Consider the following 10,827-nt stretch of genomic DNA (forward strand, 5'->3'; position numbering starts at 1 on the left):
AGAAAGCTTCTCGTTGTTCGGTACGCATGTTGTCGGGGTCGTAATAGTGAGCCTCAGGTAAATGGGGTAGAACGGCGTGTTGATTGGCTTCCGTATTGAAAAAGTGTGGAAAGTACCCTTTAGCCATTGCTGTCATTCCAAACGTTTTAGGCATTCGACTCAAAGGCATGGCCAAGTAACTCATCGAATCTTTAAACTGTACTTGTCCCACTTGCATGAAAATGATTTTGGCTCCGTTCAAAGTGACTTTAGGACGTTCGGTGCCTTGTTCCGTATAGTATCTGAGAAGAAACTGTCCATCGTATCCGGAGAAATTGTGAGCCATCACCGTGGCATGACGATGACAATCTCCGTAACGTTCGATGTCCTCTAGGCTCCACGTCTTGTCGATGGGGTCTAAGACCCATTGGGTAAAATCGGCTAACGTGTTTGGTCCCCGAAAGATTTTTTCACGCCCTCCGGGAATCTTGCTGCAGTGAGGGCAATGACTGAAGATAGGTTCTTGAATGCACTTCTCGCACGCTCGATGAGCCACGCAGAAATTAGGAATGTGAATGCCGGTCTCTTGCATGCATTCGAAATCGAAAAAGATGAAATTGCCTTTCTTCTTGTGACCGTCCTCTTTCTCTGGTGGGGGTTGGTATTTTTGCACGTAGCATTGGTGTTCCAAGTCCACGATGCGGTGACAAATGTGACATTTTTTTTTTCCTGAACATACGTGTGCCTTGGTACTATTGGTACGTATGCCTTGTCTACACGTAGGGCACAATTTCAAGAGTTGACAAGCACATTTCTGCTGTGAACCTTGCGTCTTCAGATGTTGTTGGTAACAGGTAGGACTGACAAACGTGCGCAAACAAGTCGAACAAGGCACTGGTCCTTCGCTGAGACAGGGTGCAGAGGCCAAACATCCTGGGCATTTCATTCCACAATGCTTGTGTTGCTCTCGATTGTTATAACCATAGTCACATTTCTCACAATAATAACTGTATCCCAGGAATCCAGTGATACTGGTAATGGTATCGAAATGGTCATCGTGATGATAGACATGAATATATTTTCCGTCCTTAAAATCTTGGCCTCGAAACAACAGAGTTCCACGCATTTCTTGAGGGTGCACTTTCAAGGTGTAGCGTGGAGCTAGGGCATCTTGCAATTTTTGCATCTCAGGAATGCCACAGGGTGTGTCTTTGGACAGTCCGGCTTGTTGTAACAGGAGTTCTGCTTCATTTCGTTGTTTGGCTCGGTCGGATTGTTGAATAGTTTTCCAGGTTCTTTTCCATTCTACCGTGTCGTTCTTGTTGGCATAGGTTCGTCCCACCACGATGGCACGGGCTAAACACATCTGGTCTTGAGGGTTGTTAATTCGGACGAGACTCTTTTTGGTGTTGCGAAGGTCGTCCACCAGTAACATCTTTTTGCGTCCAGTCCCTTGAGGAGGAGAGACGTGGGTCATGTCCAGTGTGGCTTTTCCATCGGTGATGTCAAACTGATCATTGGATTGTTGTACGTGTTGAATTTTGTCCATGACTTTGGAAGTGGTCAATTCTGCAGGGGTGCTAAACTCGATCCAAACAGGGGATTTCAAACAGTCGTGTTGTATGGAAAGTCTCAAGCGATCGTCTTCTTTGGGTTGACATTGTCGCTTGAGTGTGGTGAGCAAAGAATCCCACACTCCGGTGATGAACCCTTCTGCTTTCTCTAACGGTACTTCAGCCTTGAAATCTTTAAACTTCACCATGTATTTGTAAGCCGTGGTTCTAAATTTTCTAGAGGAGCGCTTTTCCGTCTCTCGAATGGAATAGTATTTTTCAGGGTTGACTAAGAGTGGCGAACTTGGTTTAGAGGGTTCGGATTCTGGTTCACTCATGTCCTCTTCAAAATCACTGGCATGAATTTGTGCCAAGACTTCAGCTCTGGTACGAGGCGATAGATCACGTTTCTGCCTCTTACTTTCTTCTTTTTTCTTCTCGAATGAATAGGATCGTTTCATCTTCAGTGCAAAACGTCAAATGACTCAAGTTTAAACACCATAGACTAATTTATAGTCATGACAAACCAGCGTATATAAAAGGGTGTGTGTCTTGTCCTTTCACTATTTATTTCACTCTCAAACCGAGCACAACGATGGAAGAGACTACCCAGATGGAACGTTTCATCAGAGCTTTGCGAGGGGTCATTAGAAAATTCTCTTCAGACCAGCCCACGGACTACTCTCCTTCCTTTCGAGATAAAAGTCAAGATACTTGCTATATCTGTCAGAAGAAAGGGCATTGGTCTTCAGAGTGTCCAGACCGTCAAAAAAGAAAAAAAACAGGGGCTAAAAAAGACAAAAGTCAAGATACCTGTTATTATTGTAAAGAAAAAGGACATTGGTCTCCAGATTGCCGAAAAAAGAAACAAGAGGAGTCAGAAGAAAAGAAGGATTCTTCAGAAGAAGAGAGGGATTCTTCGGAAGAAGAGATGGATTCTTCGAAAGAAGAGAGGGATTCTTCAGAGGAAGAAAGAAGACAATTCTATTTAAAAGAAGCAAAGAAACAGGAGAAGAAAAGAAGAAGGGAAGAAAATGAGGAAAAAACGGTGAAGAAATTCAAAAAACAGAGAGACTAAACAAGGAGAAAGAAGAAGTCAATGAACTTTTAATTAAAGTGTTGTGCTGTGAATTGGATTGTAAAAAATGGATAAAAGAATACATGAATGATATAAGGTAAGTGTCTTTGAGTTTTGATTTTAAAATAAGAAGCTACACTCACGCACTCATACACAGACACGTACTATAAGGGTAAAATGGGTGGGGTTTATTTTTGAGTTATTGGCAAATTGAAATTGTATTTCTTTTCGAGAAATGTGGGTGGCCCTGAAAAGGGCCTTTTTATTTTGGTGTAGGGGTGAGTTTAACCAATCAACTTTAACTGCCTTAAGCCTTTGCCACGGCCAAGGCCTACTTCTGATGATTGGGTTGAAATCACTAAGGGTGGTACGACAGGCTTAGTCACAGGGTTGGCGTGTTTAGCTCGGGAAGGTCGTATTCTCTTCGGTCGTGATAAAGAAGTCTGATACATTTGTTTCAGACTTCTTAACTCCGCTAAAATGTCCAACAGTACCGTAGCCGTTTGATTTTCACCCTCTTGTTTCTTTGCTGCTACTTCTTCTTGCTGTTGTTGCTGTTGTTTTTTTCTTACCTCTTCTTGTTGCTGTTGCTGTTGCTGTAGGAGAAAAGCTTGTTCCGCTTCCTTTTGTCGTTGCATAAATTTCTCCAATTCTTCTTTCTGTCTCTGTCTAAAATTCTCCACTTGCGGTAATGAAGAAGGTAACGAAGGTTCCGGAACAAATTCTTGCGAGGTAAGAAAATCCACAAAATCCCAATTCACCTCTTCTGAAAGTAAGTCCGGGTTCCCTTGGGCAGTCTCCCCTGCTGGTGCACCCCAATGGATCGTTTTCCGAGTTTCCGTCATGTTGAATCACTGTCGCATAGATTGACTGCACACAAGCGCTAACGAATCTATATAGACCACGTGACGTCACAGACTGCTCTCTTCGGATTGGATGCGAGCTGACTGAATTTTGTAACGCGTGTTCGGATTGGTGAATGAATTCAATCCGTTTCAATCCTTCCTGTACCTATAAATAAGCGCAGTTCACTGCATTGATTCACCTATTCTCGTCGCTTCAAGATGTGGACCACAGTTGAGTCATCCACCCTTGTGTCTTCCATGATGTTTAGGACGGACATGCTCATGTATGTCAGGTCCAAGTGGACTGTTGTTGATAGGACAGATACTAGTCAATGGATGAGGAGAGTTTACATAGAAAGACAAGGATGTCTCAAGAGGGTACTTGTGTATGGACCGGCAGTTAGAAGCAGTTTAAGAAGAAGAAGAAGATGTGACAGATGCCATCTATGTTAATATTAATATTAACATAAACCCAAAGGCCCTTTTCAGGGCCAGCCATATTTCTCGAAAAGAGATAGCCTTTCCATTGCCTACCCCTTTTTTAAAAAAATTTAAAAAAACAAAAAAATCCCATGTTCAATTTCCCTTGACGCTATAAAGTCCCACCCTGTTTAAATTCCTTTGACGCTAAACCGTCCCACGATTTTTCTCCATGTTAATTTCCCTTGACGCTAATCTGACCCACGATTTTTCTCCATGTTAAATTTCCCTTGACGCTAATCTGACCCAGGGGTCTCTGTAATGCTAATTCCCATTGACGCTAATCTCACCCCATTTACTACTTATATTTAATTTATATTGTGTGCATATGTGTTGTCCAATGTTGTAAGTCGTAAACAACACGTAGACGTAGGAAGAGTCCATTGCTAGTCTTATGTACAGTTAGACTAAGTGTTTCGATTTGAAATCTTCACATTCCATTACATTATTAATCAAATAAAAATGTGTATAAATAAGGATTTGATAAACAAATAATTCATTCCCGTTTCAGGCCAGTCTCTGGGAATCCACTTATGTTTCTGAAGCCAGATATAATTCGAGAGGATTTATCTATTTAAGATAATCATTGCAATTACTAAAGCCAGCAGCAGAGAGACGGAGCCCACCAACTATTTCGTCCACCAGGACCATCTATCGAAAACTTTTCTGATAGAAGGTCTTATTTCACAAAAATAATCCTTCTATTCAGAAAACTATGATGACTAAATCCTCTTTTCTGGCTAGAAGGGTTATTTCGACAAAGATAACTCACTATAAAAATACTTCTTGACCGGGGGGACGGTCGACGAAACACTTGGGGCTCAGTCTCTCTGCTGCTAGCGATGTAAATATTTTTAATCCTTCAGGATTTCTAGTTAAAAATTGTATCTAACCCAACTCGATACCGTGTCCGAGGATCATGTAAATTTATTGTTACAAATCCGTGTGGTTTTGCCTGAGCACGACTAAAGAAATTTCTGAATGTATTGATGTCCATGTCACCGCTGCACCAAGTTCGATGAATATTTTGTAGCGTATGTGCGTCAACGCCGTTAAATACCGCGAGAATGTTACAGTTATCTCTGATCACTTTTGGTATTTGTGTATAACGTTGAGTTACATAAATCACATCGGTGTTTTTATGCCTGCCACGTGAAAATATCCTGGCAGGGTTTGATTGTTTGTCCAGCATGATATCATCGTACACGACTAAATTATTAATACTCCCATCAATATCATCGATACTCGATGCTTCATTGATATCGGTTATAAAATCAATAACATCTTCGTGAAAATCACTTTGATTTTCCATTATCGATTTTGCATTTTCGTTAAAAAATTTTAGCACCTGATAACACCACTGATCGTCCACAGACGGGGCTATCAAATATAATTTATCCCACTTCATCCACTTCATTATTAAATTAAGTAACAACTGTGTCTTACCCGACACAGATGGACCTATAATAATCATTCGAATAGAATTTGGTAGCACTGAGTTATGTTTGATTGGCTCTCGTCGCTTTGACGCAGAAAAGTCAGTGATCTCCATTAGATATATCATAAAATAAATATGAATTTATATTGTGTGAAATGCCGAGCACATACCCCAACTACGGATACAACAACAATTACAACAAAAAATAATCGACAAGCGCTTACAGGCAAGTGTGAACGATGCGGTATAAAATTTTTTAGATTTATTAAAAAAAAAAACGGAGGTGATATCGCAGCCAAGTTAACAGCGCTGCCAGGGGCTCCGTGGGCTAAATACCCAGGAGAAAAACATCTTCCAGGATATAATTACTGTGGTCCTGGAACCCGACTTGATATCAGACTTGATGCTCAGGATCAACCAAAACCAGGTGAGTATCCGATAAACGCTATTGATAAGGCGTGTCATGCTCATGATGTAGCTTACCGAAACAAGGATTTACAACAGCGCCATCTCGCGGATGTGAAATTAATTCACGCGTTAAATGCCATCCCTGATAAATCTTTCAAGGAGAGGCTAGCATCCTGGTTGATAAAAACTGCAATGAAATCTAAACTTGTATTAGGCGCTGGGTAATTAATAGAAATGCAAGCATTTCCAATGGAGTCGATTTATTATTCCCCAAGCGGATACTGGAGAGGTAACGCAGCAATTAGTAAACTCGCTGAAGCAGTAAAAAGTTACAGCAGTTACTGCCAAAAATTGGTTATCCAGACAGGCAATATGGCAAATTTATTTACCGCGCCCTAAACAAATTCACTTTGCGCATTTCGATGTTAGTGTACCAAATGAGGTTCATCAGGCTGATATATTATTTCTGCCACATGATACTATCTGAAGACGTACATACAAGTACGCGTTAACCATAGTTGATGTTGCCAGTAGATACAAAGATGCGGAACCGTTAACAACTAAAACAGCATCTGAGGATGCTTCTGCGTTTGAAATAATTTATCGGCGAGGACCCCTACGATGGCCAAATTTATTACAAGTTGATCCTGGCAAAGAATTTCAAGGTGCAGTATCATCGTTGATGAAACAACATAACGTCACCATACGACGAGGACACACTGAAATTCACCGTGATCAGGCAATTGTTGAGCGATTCAATAGAACACTTGCTGAGCGGTTATTTGGATATCAATAAGCGAAGGAATTCATTCAAGATACGAGATCGAGCGAATGGGTTGCAAGATTACCAGGTGTGATAACTGCGCTAAATAATGAAATAACTCGAACAACCAACATGAAACCTGCCATCGCGATCACGAAAAAAAATATTCCACTACAACGAAAGAAAGATAAACAGCAAATACTGGGTAATGTTACTGTAAGATATTAATATGAACCAGGTGAACTTGAAGGTAGTAAACGAAGAGCGACTGATCCCATTTGGAGTGTTACCACACATAAGATATCCACCGTGACAAGATCCACTGGCAGACCAGCAATCTATAGATTAGATTCAACTGCTCCTCAACGTGGATTCACCCGTGAACAACTTCAGGTAATTCCCGAGGACACACAATTGCCGCCAAAATCACTGAAGTGATTTCAATGACTTAACTAGCGCTGGCACCCCGACGTCGATTACACTCAAGACAGGTCAACATGACATTATCACGTGTATGACCGCGATTGTTATCTTTTCTGTCTACGGTAAATTGTCTTGAATTTTTATTCGAATACTGCCATAGCATTATACAATTACAGCTCGCACAGTGATTATTCTGCTGTTGTTTCAACGCGTTAATAAATTCAACATCAAGATCAAAATCGCGATTATTTTTTTTGTCACTTTGTTTGTAACCGGCGAGTTTTTTTCTTATTACATCACCATCGCTGTTGTTTTCATTATTAATTTTATCAGCGTTTGATTCATTTAAGACAATTCTTCGCAGTTGAGATATTCTTCTGACTCTGGACACAGCCAAGTAGACTAAGTTCGACCATTCGATTCGAACATCAACGATCCAGACAGTTGTATCAGAGATAGTCAGTCCTTGAGAACAATGAATGGTCATAGCGTATCCTAGCGTCCACGGGGATTTATTCATTTTTAGTGCATCCTCGACAGCATCGATGTCAACTAACACAATATCATTCAATACTAAATTCTGTTTCTCTGTTTTTCCTGGAATATCAACATCTGTATTTTGTAACCGAGTATCAGCTGGTCTATAACATAACGGCGTTGGCAGCATTGGAAACTTTTCTTGTTGTAATTGAAATAGCTGTTGTTGAAGTGTGTCTCTGACTATCTTTCTACTTGCCACTATCAAATCGTCTGGTTTCCACGCGCGTAAAAAGTCACTCATCGAAGTTTCAGGAATCATCTTGCGCATGATTTCACATTGAATTTTATTCGGTTGTAGCCTGATTAATGTTTTAAATTCTTGCAGCGTTGCATCAAGTGCTCGGTAATCATCAGACACTTCTTCGTAATAATCAACAAAATTCCTCAGCCAATCATGCGGAGATGCGCCGACAAACGGAGGTGGTTGACCGTGATCGCCGCACATAATCACTGCAGTATTTTTCGTTAACAGCCAATCAAGAAATGTTTTTAACGTTTCCAGCGGCACCGTACATATCTCATCCCAAATTATTATATCATTGATATATTTTGTTCCCATTCGATCTGACGTCCACACACCGCCGCTATATTTGAAAAAACTGTGATAAGTACAAGAATTGACTCCTCGCTGTTTCATCTCCCTGGCAAGCCTGTGTGTAGGTGTTAGCACAATCATATCTGATTTTCCAAATAATTCAATCGCTCGAGTTGTCTTACCAGACCCGCCCGGCCCGTTCAAATAAACAGTTTTGTGTCTGGTGATTGGATCATATACAGACGGTGCGGAAGATATTTCTGGCATCTCGGATTTATAATAATTATCCTCTATTGCAACATCAGCGGATTCACAATACTCGTGTAACATCTCCACTTTTATTCTCCACGAACTCCATTCATCTCCGCCACAGAATTTCATTATATCGGTCAGTGATTCTGAATAATTTTAATCAATATAAAATGAATCCGTGGCAACTCTGACTGCCGTGTCTGGAAATCGATTTACCATCGATAACAAATTTATAGAAACATAAGCCAGCATGCCAGCATTGAAGATCTCAAATGTGTGTATTGAGGCGATTCTCCGTCGATATAACTTACAATTGTGCCCAACTTTTTTCCGTCGGACAAGAACACATCCTCCCGATTACAAAATATGTCTCTGGCAACCGCGTCGGCGATTATAAAATCCAATTCAGCTTCATCGATAATCAACCGCGAGTGATGCATTTTATGATCAAATGCTGCACCCTGAGTAAATTTACCGATTATTCTTCGTCCAAGATCTTTCGCTGTACTTTCATTGTTTTTGAGTCTAATCTTGAGAATTTCAGGAGCTCCTTCGCGGATAGCATCAAGAGGAGTTTCCGGACGTGCTTGTGTCCATTCATCGATAACTTCTTCGAGGGTAACACACTCCGGTGTTGGTAACCAAACTGAGGTCTGCGGTCATCATTCGCTCTCTCTTAAGATGGGATCCTAATGCTCACATAGTTCTCCCCAAGAAAAAAGAAGTCAAATGAAGCTCCAAGAAGAAAAAAAAAGACCAGGTCCCCAAAGAGACCTGTGTCTCCAAGAACTTCTCCAGTGGCGGGACCTTCCTCTTACCAGACGCCACCCCGGAAAAAGAAAAGCCCCCAGAAAAAGAAACAGAAAAAGTCCATTAAAAAAAGAAAAGCCCTCAGAAGAAAACTAGTCGCAAGAGAGGCACTTCGGCCAGGACGCAACCTTACACTCGCAAACCACGACCTGCCACGACGGTGACCGCGTCTCCGGTAGCCTCATGTTCAGTCACTTCTCCGTTGATGACACCAAGAACTGAGAAGTATTTGGAGACGTTGATCACACCAAGAACTTCTCCGTTGATGACCCCAAGAACTTCCCCAGTGGCAGGACCCTCCTGTTTAGCGGCAGTGGCCGCGGCTCACAAAGTACCTGCTCCCAAAATCAAAGTGCAAGAAAGATCGGGCATGTTACAAAGTTTACTGGATTTGTCCAAGCAAGAACTGGCTCGATTTAGTCCGTTACGTACCCCTGAACGACGTGTCATGCCTGTCCTGAAGTTGATACGAGCATCGACGTTACCCTAAGAAAAGATACAGTCGTTCCAAGAAAAAGAGGCGTCAACAAAGGGGAGGATTCCTTGGCGATTTTGGAAAAAACGTTGTCACCTTTATGACAAAGCGATAGCCCACCCCAAAAAAGATAAAAGGGCGTGTGTTAAGTCATCGATGTTAGTGTCTGTTTGGTGAATGTCCCGGAACCCACAAGCAAAGATGTCCCCCTGCAGAAAACATTCCTCTTCTAAACCCCAAGGAAATAAAAGGAAAGGACTGCCTCCACGTTTAGTCAAACATGGGGACATGTTATCTGTCCTGTCCAAAGCTTCTTCACTCCTACGGAAAAAACTCATTCAAACGGCCTCCAAAGAGGTCATCGATACCGTGTGTGAATGTTGTTTGAACGTGTTGAAAGGCACGATCACTTTGTCCAAACACCAGAAACAATGCTTAGGCAAACATCGTCACGTTCTGCACCAAATGGATCAAAAGAAAATCCCCATCGGACAAAAGAAGAAGATGTTGGTCCAACGTGGAGGAATTTTAGCCCTCTTCCTAGGTCCCTTACTGAAAGGAGTCTTGGGAACCGTGTTGGGAGGACTGATGGGAGCAAGATAAAAAGGACCTCTGGAGTCCCAAGATCTCAGAATCGACCCTTGATATCCCATGGAAGGACGAAAACTAGCTTTAGTGCCTTACAAACGATGGATGGAATACCATCGTTGGCAAGAACAATGCACCCCGCATTTACCTCCCAATCCCAATTTGAGCGAGATGTCCCAGTTACAACACGAATTACAGTCCTTGATGGATCGCCGAGATTTGTCCGAAACAGAAAAATTGCAAAAGTACGGTCAACTCTTGCAACGACTGCAACTCTTTCACCAAAAAGCTTTAGACGAAACAGCTCTTCTCACTCTGAAAGATTTTAAGACCTTGATGAAAAGTCCATCCCCCACACCATAACCACTGCCACCACCACTACTACCATCCCCAGGGGTCATCAGAGATGCTACCCCACGAAGGCCTGAGGAAGAAGAGATACAAGAAATGTTTCAAACACCGTCAGCAGCTCCCATGTCTAGTAAGATTGCAGCACCCTTGTTGACCCCGTCCCCCACGCCCCAACGAGAAGAAATGAAAGCTTGGGTTAAAAAGATGATGTCCACTCCTCCTTCGACAGAAGTGAAAAAGAAAGAAGGGAAACCAGTAGTTAAAAAAGAAAAGAAAACCAAATCCATTCCATTGCCACCTCCACCACTA

Source organism: Sinohyriopsis cumingii, chromosome 7, assembly GCF_028554795.1.
Source record: "Sinohyriopsis cumingii isolate HCF-2022 chromosome 7, ASM2855479v2, whole genome shotgun sequence".
NCBI classification, from domain to species: Eukaryota; Metazoa; Mollusca; class Bivalvia; order Unionida; family Unionidae; genus Sinohyriopsis; species Sinohyriopsis cumingii.